This window comes from Herpailurus yagouaroundi, unplaced genomic scaffold (genome assembly GCF_014898765.1).
Source record: "Herpailurus yagouaroundi ecotype Mexico unplaced genomic scaffold, PumYag 67690, whole genome shotgun sequence".
Classification (NCBI taxonomy): domain Eukaryota; kingdom Metazoa; phylum Chordata; class Mammalia; order Carnivora; family Felidae; genus Herpailurus; species Herpailurus yagouaroundi.
In genome coordinates, this window is record NW_024420490.1 from 5,795,244 (window position 1) to 5,813,222 (window position 17,979).

At 41.9% G+C, this 17,979-nt stretch overlaps 1 protein-coding gene across 14 annotated transcripts in view; it reads right to left on the minus strand.

The window, feature by feature from the left end:
- The window catches only part of MAP7D2 (MAP7 domain containing 2), a 107,029-nt gene that overhangs the window by 84,887 nt on the left and 4,163 nt on the right, over positions 1 to 17,979 (minus strand). The window contains exons 2-3 of one of the 14 annotated variants that reach the window (XM_040468342.1): positions 8,197 to 8,256; positions 7,698 to 7,847 (exon numbers count right to left, since the gene is read on the minus strand). The exons of 12 other annotated variants lie outside the window; for them this stretch is intronic. The gene's annotated coding sequence lies outside the window, so the exon portion shown is untranslated. The remainder of the gene's footprint in view (positions 1 to 7,697; positions 7,848 to 8,196; positions 8,257 to 17,979) is intronic. One more of the 14 variants, XM_040468343.1, reaches the window with a different exon arrangement.

The following is a 17,979-nucleotide window of genomic DNA, read 5'->3' on the forward strand; positions in this document are numbered from 1 at the left end:
TGACTTTGCCACCCAGGCATCCCTCCTGTGTTGATGTTTAAACTGATACCGTTTTATGAAAATTATTTAATAAAATTTATAGTTCTCAAGAGACAAGTAAAACGTGGATGTCACCCAGCCTCTGCTTCCCCAGCATTAACTGCCAAGCTCTAGGCACAACTGTAACACCAACAGGGCTTGAATTCCATTCATGAGACTCTGGTTTATTTCTTATAGAACTTAACCTGGTGCCTTGTATATAGCAGGTACAGAATAAAATATGGCCCCTTAATATCAGTTAATATTTATTGACCTTTCACTCTTGGCTAGGCACTGTATTAAGTGCTTTGCACATGTTATCTTATTGAAATCTCACAACAACCTCATGCAGTCAGATTTATTAATCTCCCCTTTCACAGAGGAGAGGAGTCTTCCAAAAACGGTGAAGTCCTCAAGGTCACCTAGGTAATAAAAGGAGCAGAACCAGGATTAAATCCCAGGGCAACTGACTACAAAAGCAAGAAAAACACATACTAAGTGAATAAAATTATTTATGCCCAAGTGCACCAATCTTTTGTCACTGCCAGTAACAGTGATTGGCATGGTAGAGACAGATATTTGCAGATTCTGAGGCTGCTCTATGATTAAGAACTACTAAATACTGTTTCTGTTAGAGAAGCAAGTTACTGAATTTACACTAGAAACTGCATTTGATTTCTGTTCTGGAACTTACACATGATCAGGGATCAATCCCAGGGCAGCTTCCAGTCCAGGGGCTCTCACTGACTTAGCTCTCGAGGTCCCAGCAGCCCAGCCAGTGAAAAGAAAGCCAGCTTCAGAGTACAGAATGCATTCCAGGGCTCAGCAGCAGCTATTCATTCATCCTTGCTGTTTTTGGATTAATTCTTGCAGCTGTGCCCAATTCACTTTGAAAGCTGTTTAAGGAAGATTTATAGCTAACCTGCTAGTATCACAAGAGTTAAAAAAAAAAATAAAACAGAAACAATAGGCAAATGACAAGAATGCACATGGAGGGAAAGTTGGGTGAGTGACTTATAGTACAATTTAGGGGAGGAAAAAAATCACTGTTGGGGTGCCTGGGTGGCTCAGTCAATTAAGCATCTAAATTGGCTAAGGTTATGATCTCGCAGTTCGTGAGTTGGAGTCCCACACTGCATGGGCCCCGCTTCTCTCTCTGCCCCTCGCTCCCTTGCACCTTCTCTCTCTAAAAAAAATAAATAAAAAATCACTGTTAACAAGGATGTAAGACAGTTTGCCCCAAATCTGTAGAGACAGAGTAGATTAGTGACTGGGTTGCCTAAGGCTGGGTGTTGAGAAGAAAGGGTGAGTGACTGCTAAAGTATGAGGTTTCATTTTGGAGTGATGAAAATGTCCAAAAATTGATTGCAGTGTTGGTTGTACATTGCACAACTCTATGAATATGCTAAAAAAAACCCCACTGAACTATATACACTTTGAATGGGTGAACTGTACAGTATAAAAAAAAGTAAAGAGTGCTAGCCAATTATCAGAAGACCACAATAAAACCATCCCCAAAGCATAAAATATTAAAACCACAACTACATGGCAAGAATGAGCAAAAATCAGAGCGCCCTGGTATGAATGAATGGCATACACAGCTGACCCTTGAACAACACAGGTTTGAACTATGCAGGTGCACTCATATGAGGATTTCTGTCAATAAATAGAGTACATTAAAGAGTAAATGTATTTTCTCTTGATGATTTTCTTAATAGCACTTTCTTTTCACCAGCTTACTTTATTGTAAGAATATAGTACATTAATACATATAACACAAAATATGTCTTAATCAACTGTGTAGGTTTATCAGTAAGGTTGCAGGTCAGCAGTAGGCTATTAGTAGTTAAATTTTGGGAGAGTCAAAGTTATATGCAGATTTTCAGTGGCACAGGGGGTTGGTGCCCCTAATCCCCAAGTTGCTCAAGGGTTTACTGTAATAACAAAAGTATATGAGTTGCAGTATTTGCTGCAAAGCAGAGAAATCTGAAATCTAAGAATCCATATTGAAGGTATCTATTGTAAACAATATGTTTGATGTTTGGAAACCAAATTGTTTTATAATTTGGAATCAGAACCAGAGAAGGAATAGAACCAGTTCCAAGACAGGGAAAGATATCTGGCAAAGCAAACATAAGAAGCGTGATAAAAAAGAAAGAAGCCATGGCTTTCAGAGCATTCCTGAGGAGTCTGACCCATTTGTGAGGTTATTCAACATCCCGTTCCATAAAACAAGGCCTCACAAGTAGCTGAAAATATGTCAGGTAGCAGGGGAGCCTTTCTGAATTTCAGTCTAAAAGCCTCATAGTGAGCAAGAGTATTCTTGCTAAAGACTGCACAGCATTCCAAAGATTTGGTACAGATATCTTTTTTTTTTTACATTTATTTATTTTTGATAGACAGAGAGAGACAGCACAAGTGGGGTAGGGGCAGAGAGAGAAGGAGACACAGAATCCGAAGCAGGCTCCAGGATCTGAGCTGTCAGCACAGAGCCCGATGCGGGGCTTGAACTCACAAACTGCGAGATCATGACCTGAGCTGAAGTCGTATGCTCAACCGACTGAGCCACCCAGGCACCCCACAAATAACTTTTTTTAAAGTAATCTCTACCCTCACTGTGGGACTTGAACTCATGACCATGAGGATCAAGAGTCGCATGCTCCACCAACTGAGCCAGCCAGATGACCTGCAAATAATAAACCTCTTTTTTTTGAGTCTCATATTAATCCTGAAAGCCCCCTTCCTTCCACCTAACCTGCCTTCAAGATTCTGTCTCTATCCCCAACTCTGGTTCCAAAGAGACTATAAAAACCAGTGACAGGGGGCACCTGGGTGGCTCAGTCCGTTAAGCATCTGACTCTTGGTTTAGGCTCAGGTCATAATCTCAAAGTTCGTGAGATTGAGCCCAGCATTGGGCTCTGCACTGGCAGTGCCGAGCCTGCTTGGGTTTCTTTCTCCTTTCTCTCAATAAAAATTAACACATTTGGGGCGCCTGGGTGGCTCAGTCGGTTAAGCGTCCGACTTCGGCTCAGGTCATGATCTCGCGGTCCGTGAGTTCGAGCCCCGCGTCGGGCTCTGTGCTGACAGCTCGGAGCCTGGAGCCTGTTTCAGATTCTGTGTCTCCCTCTCTCTCTGACCCTCCCCCGTTTGTGCTCTGTCTCTCTCTGTCTCAAAAATAACTAAACATTAAAAAAAATAAAAATTAACACATTTTAAAAAAATACAAAAAAAATCACTGACAACTGGGGATGATTGTACAATCTTGTGAATACACTAAAAGCCACTCAACTGTACACTTTACAAGGGTGACATTTTTGTTATATGAATTATATCTCAATAATTTTTAGACTATTTCCAAAAATCAGAGCCAAACACAAAACTACCATATGACCCAGCAATTCCACTTCTGGGTATGCATCCCAAAGAACTCAAAGCAGGGACTCAAGCAGACACCCACATTCACAGCAGCACTGTTCACAAGTGCCAAAAAGTAGAAGCAACCCAAGTGTCCATCAACAGATGAATGGATAAATGTGGTCTATCCATACAATGGAATATTACTCAGCCTTAAAAAGAAATGAAATTCTCATATATGCCACAACACAGATGAACCCTAAGGACATTTGCTAAGTGAAATAAGCCAGGCACAAAAGGATAAATACTGTATGATTCCACTTACATGAGGTACCAAGAACAGACAAATACACAGAGACAGAAAATTGTACATTGGTTACCAGGCATTAGGGGGAAGGCATAATGGAGAGTTACTGTTTAATGGGTATAGTTTTTGCTCAGGATGATGTAAAGTTCTGGAAAAAGATAGTGGTGATGGTCACACAATACTGTGAATGCACTTAATGCCACTGAATTGTACATTTTACTCTCAGGGTCATTTCAGCCCCATGTAGAGATTACTTAAAAAAAAATAAACTTTAAAAAAATAAAATAGTTAAAATGGTAAAGCTTATGTTATGTAATATTTTACACAATAAAAAAAAATCAGGGGTCTCTCACCTAAGAATCCATACTTGATAGCTGCTTCAGGGTAATATGGCAGTCGAAAAAACACTTCAGAAAGTGAATACCCTTTTTGTATTACAAATTTGAGGTCAAAATATTTTACGTGCATTAGTCAAGTTTCTGTTGATTTGGCAGTTACATGTAATGCTTATACATCCAACTTGGGTCATTTGGAAGAAGGATCAAAACCATAACAGCATGGATAAACACCTATGTTTTCCTTTCTCTGTTAAGCAGCCCACAACTTTAAGATAACCCTCTAAACCAGTGCTGTCCCATGGAACTTTCTGCAATGAAAGGAATGTTCTGCATCTGTGCTGTCCACTACAATAGCCATTAGCCACATGGGGCTACTGAGTACCTAAAATGTGGCTAGTGCAATTGAGGAGCTAAATTTTAAATTTTATTCATTTTTAATTAATTTAAATAGCCACATGTGGCAATTGGCTATCATACTAGCCAGCACAAAGTCTAAAATCCTAAACTTACAGGGGCACCTGGGTGGCTCAGTCAGTTAAGCATCCAACTCTGGATTTTGACTCAGGTCATGATCTCATAGTTCTTGAGTTTAAGCCCCACATCAGGCTCTGCGCTGATGGTGTGGAGCCTGCTTGGGATTCTCTCTCTCCCTCTCTCTCTGCCCCTCCCCTGCTTGTGCTCTCTCTCTCAAAATACATACATACATAAATACATACATATAAATTTTAAAAATCCTAAACTTGCAAACCTATAGTAGGCCACTCAACTCTCTTATCTTGCCAAAAGCCACATACAGGTTCCACAGTTCCAGAAAACTGAATGATCTCTTGAGCTCTGGGCCAATTTGTGAAGCAAAATATCTAGCAGTGGGTGTCAAATAAGGGTAGAGGACAAAAAATAAGAATTTTCCTCTATTCTGTGTCTCATATGGAAAAACACTAACTACACAAACTGAAAAGGGTAAGTTCACCCAGTACAATGAGAAACTGGACGTAGGATGAATCTCTGACATATTTATAGGAAGAGGAAAAGAAATGCCACTGGCTGAACAGGCTCTTGAACAGGACACAACTGTATCCCTCAAGAATTTCAATATATAAATTGAGCTCTGAGTGGGAGAAAAAGAACCACCATTCCTATGCAGAAACTGGAGAGCATAGCCAAAGACAGGCCTCCAGTAACAATTTGCTAAGTACCTGGCAAGGTTGTCCTGCTAACCACAGGACACTTAAGGGACTGTGAAGACTTACATAGGCACAAAGACTGTCCCCAGGTCCTCTGCCAGAATTAACTGCTCATCTACGGCCTCATGGTCCACTTTTGTATTTCCATTTATGGTACTTTTCAGTGTTAGACCTGGGTTATATTAAGTTACAGAAAGCCTATCTCACTAGGTAATTAGTTCCTTGGAAGGCAAAGCCAGTATATAAATACATCAACATAAGTCCAGTGATATAAATGTATGCCATATATATCTGCGTGTGTGTGTGTGTGTGTGTGTGTGTGTGTGTGTGTGTGTGATTTAAATTTTAAGTAACCTCTACACCCAACATGGGGCTTGAACTTACAACCCCAAGATCAAAAGTTGCATGCTTGTACCAAATGAGCCAGCAAGGTGCCCCCCAAATACACTTTTTATATTCACAGACATAAGGTCTGGGGTCTTATATTTGAGGCGAAGATGATGATAACCATTATCACTTACCTCATGGAGCACTATCTATGCAACACTGTGCTAAGCACTCTCCATGCACTACCTCAATATAATCCTCCTGTCAATCCCATGAGGAATTTCTGTTATGATTGCCATCTTATAAGTAAAGAAAGTGGGGCTAAGAATAGACCAAGAAACCAGCCCACGTCCGCATAGCTAGTTAATGGCCAAACCAGGAACTGATCAGATTAAGGTTTTACACGGTAAATTCTTTTTAAATTTTTTTATTTTTTAAATTTTATTGTGGTAAGAACACTTAACATGAGATCTACATTCTCAATATACTTTTAAATTAAAAATTTTTTTTCAACGTTTTTTATTTATTTTTGGGACAGAGAGAGACAGAGCATGAACGGGGGAGGGGCAGAGAGACAGGGAGACACAGAATTGGAAACAGGCTCCAGGCTCTGAGCCATCAGCCCAGAGCCCGACGCGGGGCTCGAACTCACGGACCGCGAGATCGTGACCTGGCTGAAGTCGGACGCTTAACCGACTGCGCCACCCAGGCGCCCCCTCAATATACTTTTAAATGTACAATATAATACTGCTGACTCTGGGTACAATGTTGTACAGCAGATCTCTAGAATTTATTCATCTTGTTAAACTGCAACTTCGTGTCCATTGATTAGTAACTCCCCATTTCCTGTGGCCCCCAGCTCCTGGGAAATACCAATCTACTCTTTGATTCTATGAATTTGTCTATCTTAGATATTTCATATATCCAAGACTGCCTTATTTCATAATGTCATCAAAGGTCCACCCATGTTGTCACATATTGCAGAATTTTCTTCTTTTTTAAGGCTAGCTAATATTCCACTGTATGTATATACCACATTTTCTTTATCCATTCATTTACCCACAGACATTTAGGTTGTTTCTACACAGTGAACAGTGTTAATATCCCTAAGATCCTGATTTTAATTCTTTTGGATAAATACCCAGAAGTGGGATTACTGGATCATATGGTATAGTTCTAATTTTACTTTTTTGAGGAATCTTCATACTGTTTTTCATAACAGCTGCACCATTTTGCATTCCCATTAACACTGCACAAGTGTTCCAATTTCTCCATTCTCACCAGCACTTGTCTTTTTTTTTTTTTTTTTGACAATGGCCATCCTAACAGGTGTGAGGTGGTATCTCATCAGTAAATTCTTAACTGAATAAAGAGGTGAAAAGGCTACTCTACGAGTAATTTGTACAAAGAGTTAGAGAAGGAAAACACCAATGTCACAGGAGTAAACACCAAACAAAAAGTCATGTCAAGAAGGTTAAGGAACTGGGCCCCACAGAAGGCCCCAGGTCTCTTTATGGAGACTGGAAAGTTTTGTCAAAATGATCCTGTGTGGTTGTTTTGCATGTCCACAAAGGACACAGCAAGAGGGGAGGCATTTAGAGGAGAGATGCTTGTATGAACATAAAGGACTTCTTGACCTAGGAAGTAAAGAGTGCCCTGCCAGCCTCAGAGAATGTGGAGCAAAGATCCACTGTCTGTCCTAGAAAAAGTTAACATGCACCTGCTTACAGGGGGCAGCACCCCACATTCTCCCTCAAGATCCCCTCCAGACCTGGAGTCCACAAGGAGAATTCCAAAAAGCCAGGAATACAGACATATGACTTCTCCACAACTTGAATACACCAGGTAGAAAAGAGAGAACATCCAGGAAGTCATTGGAACTCTATAAACATAGCCACAGCCCTGTTGAGCCTATCCCAACCCTCCTGGTGTGTGTGTCGGCCACACCACCCAAGGCCCAGGCATGCCTCCATTCTGCCACAGCTGGCTTGTTTGCAGATCAGCCTGTGAATCACGTGTGTACTTACTCAAATCACTAAAGCTTAACATTGTCAGTATGTCTAAATAGGGACCAATAACCCCAGCATAAGCCCAACATAGTAACTCGGACACTTGAGCTAGTATTTTTCTCAAAAGACCAACTCCTATATGATCTAAATAAATACTGACCATCCAGGTCTTGTCAAACAGAGAAGTTTTCTCTTCAGGGCCAAAGAAGTCCTCTGCCACATGGGATGGCAAGGTTTCTCTCACACATGCCACACCCCAGAGGGTCAAAGTAATGCCAAGCTGCAGGAATGCTGCCAACACCTCAGTGGCCTGGAAAGATAAGATTGAGGCCTTGAAACCTTATAGCCCTCATGAAACCAGGTGTTTTGCCCAGCAAAGTAGACTTGGGAACAAACTAGAACACAGAAAATGGTTACTCACATCAGGATGTTCCTAAAGAAAGCCACAATCCTGTCTGCCTTTTGTCTAATACTAATTCCTTCTTCCAGGTTTATCTCTCTAGTGCCAAGACATTTGCGCCCACCACTCTGTGTCTGGGGGAATTAGAAATTCTTTTCTACTCTGGCTTCACCTTCCTCAGAAATTCCAGCCTCAAGTCTTCAAAGTGGGTTTAAGTCTACACACGCTACATTCCTTGCAATCAAGAAACCCTACTCACCTTCTAGTCCTTCCTTCTGCAAGCCAGAAGCTGCAGTGTGTTGCTATACTGGAGCAGAATCTAGGGAAAAGGAAAAAACTTCAGATGCTGTAAAAGGTCCAAGATCAGACTCTCCAGAAGCCTGCCTGCCAGAACTGCACTCTCCTCTCATTTACATATAAGGTGAAGTCATGTCCAACCAATGCCCTCAGGAGTTGAAGCCCACATCTCCTTCTAGAGCATTACTGACTTATAGATTAACTATCTTGGGAAAGACAACAGCATGCAGAAACTAGAAACCAGGTTCTTTGCTCCGGTCCTATTTTTCATTTGGGAGAAACCCTACTTCAAGCCAGAGATGGGATTATATGTGCAGGTTTTCATTTACATCTTTAGCTCTGCTCACTTCTGTTGAAAAATGCCCTCTGTCATTTATCATCCAAGGAGGATTTATTGAACCAGCTACTACCTGCCTCATGAAGGATGTGTGGTTTGGCCAAGACAGAAGCACGTAAACAAATATTTAAATATGGATAAGCTGCAAGAAAGCTGTATCAGAGCAAAGGAGGACACACTGCCTGGAGGTGGTAGCTGTGGATGTACCCCACATTCAAACCAGAATGGCTAAAATCAAAAAGACTGGCAATACCAAGTGCTGACGAAGATGTGGAGGATCATGCTTTACTGATGGGAATGTAAAATAGTACAGCCATGTACCATTCTACCATGTAGGCAGAATAATGCCCTCCCCCTCATCCTTGTTGAGGTGTCTACTTCTAATCCCTGGAATATGTGAAGATGTTGCCTTATTTAACAAATAGGCCTTTGCGGAGGTGATTAGGTTAAGGCTCTTGAGATGGAGAGATTAGCCAGGATTTTCCAGGTGGGCCCAGTGCAATCACAAGGGAGGCAGGAGAGTGAAGGTGAGAGAGAGGAAATGTGACAATGGAACCAGAAGTTGGAGACAGATATTGGAAGATGCTACGCTGCTGGCCCTGATGACAGAGGAAGGAGTCACAAGCCAAAGAATGCAGACAGGGGGTGCCTGGGTGGCTCAGTCGGTTGGGCGTCTGACTTCAGCCCAGGTCACGATCTCATGGTCCATGAGTTCGAGCCCCGCGCCGCGCTCTGGGCTGATGGCTCGGAGCCTGGAGCCTGCTTCCGATTCTGTGTCTCCCTCTCTCTCTGACCCTCCCCCGTTCATGCTATGTCTCTGTCTCAAAAGTAAAATAAACATTAAAAAAAAAAAAAAAAAAAAGAATGCAGACAGCTTCTAGAAGCTGGAGAAGGCAAGGAAATGGGTTCTTGCCCTGAAGCCTCCAGAAAGGTTCTACTGACACATATTTTAGGACTTCTGACTTCCAGAATTATAAGATAATAAATTCATGTTTCTACAAGACATTACATTTGTGATAAATTGTTATAACCACAAGAGGAAACTACTTCCAACTGTTTGGAAAACAATTTGGCACTGTCTGCTAAAGCTGAACATATGCCTACCTTACGACCCAGCAATTCTACTCCTAGGTATATAAGCAATAGAAATGCATTTGTATGGGGGTGCCTGGGTGGCTCAGTCGGTTGAGCGTCTGACTTCAGCTCAGGTCATGGTCTTGCGGTTCGTGAGTTCAGGCCCCACGTCGGGCTCTATGCTAACAAAGAGCTCAGAGCCCGGATCCTCCTTCGGATTCTGTGTGTGTCTCTCTCTCCCCCTCCCCTGCTCATGCTCTGCCTCTCTCTGTCTCTCAAAAATAAATAAATGTTAAAAAAAATTAAAAGAAATGCATTTGTATGGGCACCAAGAGATGGGTACTGGTAGGTTCACAGTAGTTTTAGTCAAAAGAATAAAAAGCTGGAAACAGCCCAATTGTCCATTAACAAGAGAAAGGACAAAACAAACTATAGTACAGTCACACTATGGAATACTACTCAGAAATAAAAAGAAATAAACTGCTGGTATCTACAACACGGGTGAATCTTATAGACATAACGCTGAGTGAAAAAAAAACAGACACAAAAAAGTATATACTTGATGAAAAGGTCCTGGAGATGGATGGCAGTGATGGGTGCACAACAATGTGAATATCCTTAATGCCAATGAACATAAAAACTGCTAAAATACAGCGGTATCAACAATAGCCAAATCACGGGAAGAGCCCAAATGTCCATCAACTGATGAATGGATAAAGAAGATGTGGTATATATACAGAATGGCGATGAAAAAGAATGAAATTTTGCCATTTGCAACAACAACGTGGATGGAACTGGAGGGTATTATGCTAAGTGAAATCAGTCAGAGAAAGACAAAAATCATATGATTTCACTCATAGGTGGAATTTAAGAAACTTAACAGATGACCATAGGGGAAGGGAAGGAAAAATAAGATAAAAAACAGAGAGGGAAGCAAACCATAGCAGATTCTTAAATACAGAGAGTAAACTGAGGGTTCCTGGAGGGGAAGTGGGGGATGGGCTCAATGGGTGATGGGCATTAAGGAGGGCACTTGTTGTGATGAGCACTGGATGTCATATGTAAGGGATGAATCACGGGGTTCTACTCCTGAAGCCAAGACTACATTGTAGGTTAACTAACTCAAATTTGAATTAAAAAAAAAAAAAAAACTTGGGGTGCCTGAGTGGCTGAGTTGGTTGAGCGCTGACTTCGGTTCAGGTCATGATCTGGTGGTTTCTGAGTTCAAGCCCCACATCGGGCTCTGTGCTGACAGTTCAGAGACTGGAGCTTGCTTCGGATTGTGTTGCCCTCTCTCTCTGCCCCTCCCCCACTCCCGTTCTGTTTTCTCTCTCTCAAAAATAAACATTAAAAAAATCTTAACCAAATTAAAAAACTGCTAAAATAGTGAGTTTTATGTTATGTATATTTTGCCACAATAAAAATGGACATGCTACATGAATCCATTTTAATAAAGTTCAAAAACAAGAAAACTAAACTACAGTGAAAAGAGGTGAGAACAATGGTTACCTCTGGGGGGGGTGCTAATGCCTAGGAAGACGTGGGAAGAAGCTTTCTGGGTGCTGGAAATATTGTTTTTTGATTTGGGTGGTTACACAGGTGCATAAGCAAACATTCATCACACTGTATGCTTAAGATGTATGTACTTTAGTTTCCAAATGCCAGTCCCAGGTTTATTTGCATGTGATCTGATTTACCCGCATTAGCATTATCAAGAATGTAATGGCAATGGAAAAGAAAAATCCACCAAAAGTGTGTAGTCAGAGAAGGCTTCAGGGAAGAGGTGAGGTGTGGGCCAAATACTCAAGGATGAATGGCAGATAGAGAGAGGAAGGGAATTCTGGGCACTGGAAGAGCATGCCCATGGGCAGTGAGGAGCAAGCGTGTATAGAGTGTGCTGGATACTACAAGCTACAGGTGGTCACTGGCCAGAGAGAAGGGCTGGAGTGATAAGTGGGAGCCCCATCCCAACATGTCTGGGAAACCCTATCAGCAGTTTGGACTGTACACACGCTAGGCAGATGTCAGAGGAAGTTAAGTAAGAGAGACACAAGATAGATCCATGACAGGATGATGACCTGGATAGAGGAACAGAGACCCCCCCCCCCCAAGGCTCTTGTAATAATGGTCGGGCCCCAGATGACAGGTTTGACCCAGACAATAGGAATGGGGTCATAAGAGATGAAGGAGGCAGAACTCCCTACCTGGTTGTAATGGAGGAGGGAAAGGAGAAGGCTGGTAAGTCTGTTGACTCTAAGCCTTTTTGACTGGTGATCCTCATAACACAAGGGTGAAGACCAAACTACCCTACCCCCTCCCTCCTGATCCAGCAGTGGAGGATCACAGTAGCTCAAGAGTTGGAAAGCACCAGTCGGATTTCCTAGTGTACCATCTCACAGACAAGCAACTAAGGTCTTCTCATGGGCCCACACCTGAGGCCACAGTTTGTAAAGAACAAGCTGGAATGAGAGAGCTGAGGCTTATCTGCTTTGGTGAGTATGTCCTAAAGAAGAGGGAACAAGACTCATTTGGCTGTGGTGCCCAATGCCCTCCAAATGCCCTCACCAACCTTACCTTCCACCACAGGGTTCTCTGGCCTAGGCTAATAGTTTCAGTCTCAGCCAATCTGTCACTAGAAAAGTTCTCCCCACAGCCCAACCAAATCCTGTACAGCTAATAGTTTCATCAAGTGGTTTGGTAATGCCTTGTAAGTCAATCCAATTTATCCTCCAACCAAGTTGTGCAACCAAAACTGAGGCAGGGACAGAGAGGAGTTGGCTGACCATAGGCACCCCAGGGCCACCAGGAGCCAGACATAAGTCTTGGCTAGTAGATTCCATCAAGGACCTACAGATCTGATATGAACAACAGAGATAACTGCTGGGTTCTGTTCTTGATGGCCTGTGCACATCTGAGAGTGGCTGAATGACAAGGGCCAAATATCAGAACTTGTAGAGGAGAAACCAAGAATAGATGGGTTTGAATTAACTTGTTTGAGGCCTAAAACTTATTCCTAATTTCTGATCCTAATCTGGCAAGATTAGTCAACAGTTTGTTAACTGTACAGTCCAATTCGAGAGTCACTACCATGTGTGTCTATTTAAATTTAAATTAAAAGGGTGCCTGGGTAGCTCTGTAAGTTGAATGTCTGACTCTTGATTTTGGTTCAGGTCATGATCTCAAGGTTCGGGAGACTGGGCCCCACACTGGGCTCTGCACTGACAGGGTGGAACCTGCTTGGAATTGTCTCTCTGTTCTCTCTTTGTCCCTCCTCTGCTCATGCTCCTCTCTCTCTCAAAATAAATAAATTAAACTTAAGAAATGTATTAAATTTAAATTATCTAAAATCAAATACAATTAAAAACTCAGTTCCTCAGGGCTCCATAGCCACATGATGACTGGTGGCTATCATATGGAACAGACATAGAAGGTTTCCATCCTCCCGGAAACTTCTAGTAGCGCTGGTCCTCATGCATGGTATCTCCTGCTTGAATTGGTCTGATTATAAGATGTATTCACGCTGAAATCATCTTTACACACCAAAGTGGAAAGAATACTTTTAATTTTTAACTAATGAAGATGAAATTAGGTATCAAAAAGGACATTCAGCACTCCTTAGTAGAAAGGCACCAATCAAAGGTCCTTCAGTCAAAACTGAGAGGAAGTAAAAAAATAACTAAGAAAAATGAAAGCTAACAGGGTACAGTGAAACAGTCCACATTCTGCTCTCTTAACTGTTCTTCTATACAAAGAGCTAATCTCATTCCAGAAGATTAGGAATATGTGGAAATTAATGGACCATTAATAAGCAGCAATTATTCTTTAGAAATAATTCATGACTGACAAAAACAAAACCAAATGAAGTAGAAATTTAGGTGGGTGAGAAGGGAAAAAGAGGAGAGCAGAGACATGTTTTGCAGTAATAAGACTGCAATCAGAATCAGTAGTTTTGTAAAGAGAGTTTTTAGTCTGAGGATGTAACTAAAACAGCTTAAATAATATTGGTTACCTAGCTAATGAAAATGATCACCTAAATTTTGTTCATAACACATACCTCCACTGGGAAGATAATTGATAATTATCCAAGTGGAAGTAAAGCTTCTACTGAAGGCTGTCATAATATTTCACCACCAACTGTCCCCCTTGACTGGGGCTCAAGAGAACCCAACACACACAATTAAGATAGAAAAGAGCAAAAACTCACACTACTTCCATGCACAAGGATGGTTCCTTCTAGCAAGCAGAATGCATGCCTGGGTGCTCATGAAAGAGCACAGGAATCTTGGGGGTAGGGGGTAAAAAATAAGTCCAAGAGAATCCTGTTTTGTCTAGTTTACAATTCAGATGGTTGTTTCAAGTTAAGGGCACATATTAGGGTGCTGTTGTGAAACAGGGGTACAAAGCACTGCTTAATTAAGGGCTTTAGGTGCCTGGTAAAAGACACACGCTACAGGGGCATTTCCTGCTCTGTACTTATTAATTTCAGGTATTCATTTATGCCCTCTTTCTCTTTCTCCTTCTGCTTACATAAAATAGAGCAGAAATAAATATAAAAAGTGAGTGAGAAAAAGAAAAACAAGAGTAAAGGTAGAAAAATGGAGCTAAGAAGAAAGTTGCATAGGGCTCTGTGTTGACAGTGTGTAGCCTGCTTGGGATTCTCTCTCTCCTTCTCTCTGTCCCTCCTCTGCTCACATGTTCTCTCCGCCCCCCCCCCCCCGCCACCTCAAAATAATAAACGTTTTTAAAAAAACAAGAAGGAAGCTTATCCAATATACCTACCACAGCAACTGGGGTTCCACACTGGTAGACTTGCTAAGCCAACAGTTAATTCTTAAAGACTTGGTGTCAAAGGTAGACAAAGACCAACTGCTCAGGAGGAAGACAACTCAGCCTGGGCAAGGACTTGTCCCACAGGCCCTGCAAGTGAATGCTGGCTAACTGGCTTTGCCCAACTAAGTCCCTTTATAATCAGTGCCAGCTCTCTCACATAATCAAACCCAGGACACAGGAGGTGGGACCAGCCCAAGAATTCACTGGAACTACCCAAAAATGTGGTGCCCAGAGTCTGTCCTGTGAACCAGCAGCAACTTGTTGCTCATCAACAGTTTCTGTAAACAAGTGCTAGGAAGGTACAATACCAACTCTGGGGGGAAATGACCAGATCTGACCTCACAGAACCCATCCCAATGCAGCTCAGCAAATCCCACCCAGCAGAGAGGATTCCCCACTTGACCCCAACACTGAACCTCGGAGACCCTGAGCCAGTTAACACTGCTGTCTCCTCCCACCTTTCTATCAATATTATACCACACTTTCCATGGATAACAGCTCAACAATTACCACAAAGTCAAGCTTACCCTCTTTCCACAGCCTGTCAAGTCCCCATGACGACAATCTGTGTGAGGACCTTACCACTTGCCCACACTGGGGAATGCAAAAGTAACTTCTTCCTTCAAGAGCCTGGGGATCAAGCCTGTTTGGCCTCATTGTAGGGGAGACCATTTGTATCAAAGTATCTTCCCATTTCCACTAAGCCCTCCCCTGCTGGACTGAATACCACAGCACATATTCTGCTCTTCATACCACCCTCGACAGCACTCAATACCACCATGCCCTATGGGACCGTGGTCTCATTCCTAGACCAAAAGAACTTTCTGCCATGATGGAAATGTTCGACATCAGTGACTGCTGTCTAATATGCTAGCAACTAACCAAAGTTGCTTACTGAGCACTTGAAATGTGACTAGTCCAAATGAAGATGTCCTGGAAGTACACAATATATACTGGTTTTGGAAGACTCAGTGCAAAGAACAGATTGTGAAATTTCCTATTAATAATTCTTTATATTAATTACATGTTGAAATGATCATATTTTGGTTATACTAGGTTAAATAGTTTTATATTAATTTCACCTGTTTATTTTTACTTTTTTAAATGTAGCTATTAGAAAATTTAGGGTTACATGTGTGGCTAGCATTCTATTTGTATTAACCAGCACCAACCTATACTACTTAGTATTTTTCTTTAAAATAAGTTTTCATTTTCTACTCATTCTGAAAATATTCGTGAAATTACAGTTTGATTAGATTTTGATGTACTAGTTGCATTTTTACAATAAAGTTTTTAAAATCCACAGAACTATTAGCCTAAAATAGAAAAGATAAATTTATCCAAAAGTAACCTAAAATCCTCTTGTGTACCATACCCTTTGGGAAATGCTGGCCCAGGGCAGAGCTACTGAGTGTGGCCTGTGGACCGGTGCCAGTCTTCCTACTGTTTGTCATCACTCACAATAAGGACATAAATTGAGAGCATGCATTTAGAAACATTTAGAGCAATGTGACAGTGTAATCTAATATCCACTGACGTCTTGGAATCTAATATCTAATCTAATATTAAAAATCAGGAGTTGTATTTTCCATGTTTTTTTTTATTTTTCTAGTAAATCTTTTTTATTGTATTTTACCAAGATATTAGTCAATAACAGATTGGAAATTAGGAAAAAAAACCCAACCAAACTGGTTGCCAAAATTAGTTAGAGATACACTGGCTTAGAGTATAAGAGAATCTTCCATGGGCCTTCCAGAGTGATGACCAAAGAACTGCAATCCTAAGTAACACCCAACAGTGTCCAAATAGAAGTATACTAAGGAGATATTCCAGAGCCCTACAATAAAGGCTGGCACAGGAAGAGTGGGGAGTTAATACCTGGGGAACTAGAAATCCTGTTAAATGGAACCTCTCCTCCTCTAAGCATTTTAACTAATAAAATTTTTACTATAATTCTAAGAAACGTGGGTCCTCATTACCACTGGGGAGAAAACTTGTGTACCAAGGAAAAGGCACACAAAAGCCTTAAAAAAATATGGACCAATAGCACTGAGCTAGATCTCAAGAGGGGTGCAGAAGATGTGAGAGGCATGGTCCACATGCTAAAGGAGTTTGTTATAATCTATCTGGAAAGGCACAATGACATGAAGGTTAAGAATACTTAACTCTGGAGTCAAACATAGTGGCTTGCCACTTACCGTATGACCTTGAGCAAATTACTTAACCTCTCTTACATTCAAAGTACTTACCTGTTGCAGTAGAGAATCTCCAAAAATGGAGATTCCTCCTCTACCAGTAGGCGCTTGCCACTCCTCACATCAAGAAGTAGAGTCTATTTCCCCTCCCCTTCAATCTGGGCTGGCCTTGTGACTTGCTTTAACCACTGGATGCAGCAAAAGGGACATTCTGGGACTTTCAAGCCCAGGCCTTAAGACAACTGGCAACTTCTGCTTCCTCACTCTTGACACACAGCTGCTTTGCTGTGAGAAGTCCAGGAAAGACTCCCTGTGATTAGACACCTGGCCCATGACAGACCATGTTGGACACTTCAAGCCCAAGCGAACTCTCAGCTGACTGTGACTCCAGCTGACACCACACAGAACAGAACCACTCAAATGAGTCCGACTAACCTCCAGAATCATGAGAAATAATAAGTTTGGAGCGGTCTGTTACATAGCAATAGAGAATTTAAACATCTCTAAAATGAGGATAAAAACAGGAAAAAAAAGTATAAAGAGTGGATGTGAGGAATAAAGTAAAATAAGGTATGACAAGTGCTTATAATGGTGCTTGGCACAGAAGCTGCTCAACAATTGCCAGCTGTTACCATTTGAGGAGCTAAAATGAACACACGTATGCACAGTGTGTAACTGCAGGCTGTCTGGGAGGCTACATACAGGTTCTGCCGCCTTTCAGGCCCCGGGAAGTAGAATGCATAGTTGAAAAGGCAAGGCTTTGTGGTGAAATCAAGTACTGGACACCTGAAAGATGGAGAGTACAGAATAATGATTTCTAAAACTCTGATACATGGAGACCTACCCATGAACTGCTGGGCAAGAACATGTGTATGCTCCAAAGGCTGAAGACTACCACAGCAGAACCCCAGAGGTCTCTACAGAGACAGGGTAGATGGGTGGCTGCCAGTGCTTAGGGGGCAGGTGGCAAGGGATAATATGGAATGACTGCTAATTGGTATGGGGCTTCTCTGCGGAATGATGAAAATGTTCTAAAATTGATTGTGGTAACGGGTGCACAACTTTGTAAAAATACTGAAAACCAGTGAATTGTGCATTTTAATTTTTTTTAATGTTTATTTATTTTGGGGGGGGAGAGAGAGAGAGAGAGAGAGAGAGAGAGAGAGAGACAGAGAGAGACAGAGAGAGACAGGCAGACAGAGTGCAAGCAGGGGAGGGGCAGAGAGAGAAGGAGACAGAATCCGAAACAGGCTCCAGGCTCCGAGCGCTCAGCAGAGCCGGACGCGGGCCTCGAACTCAGGAACTGTAA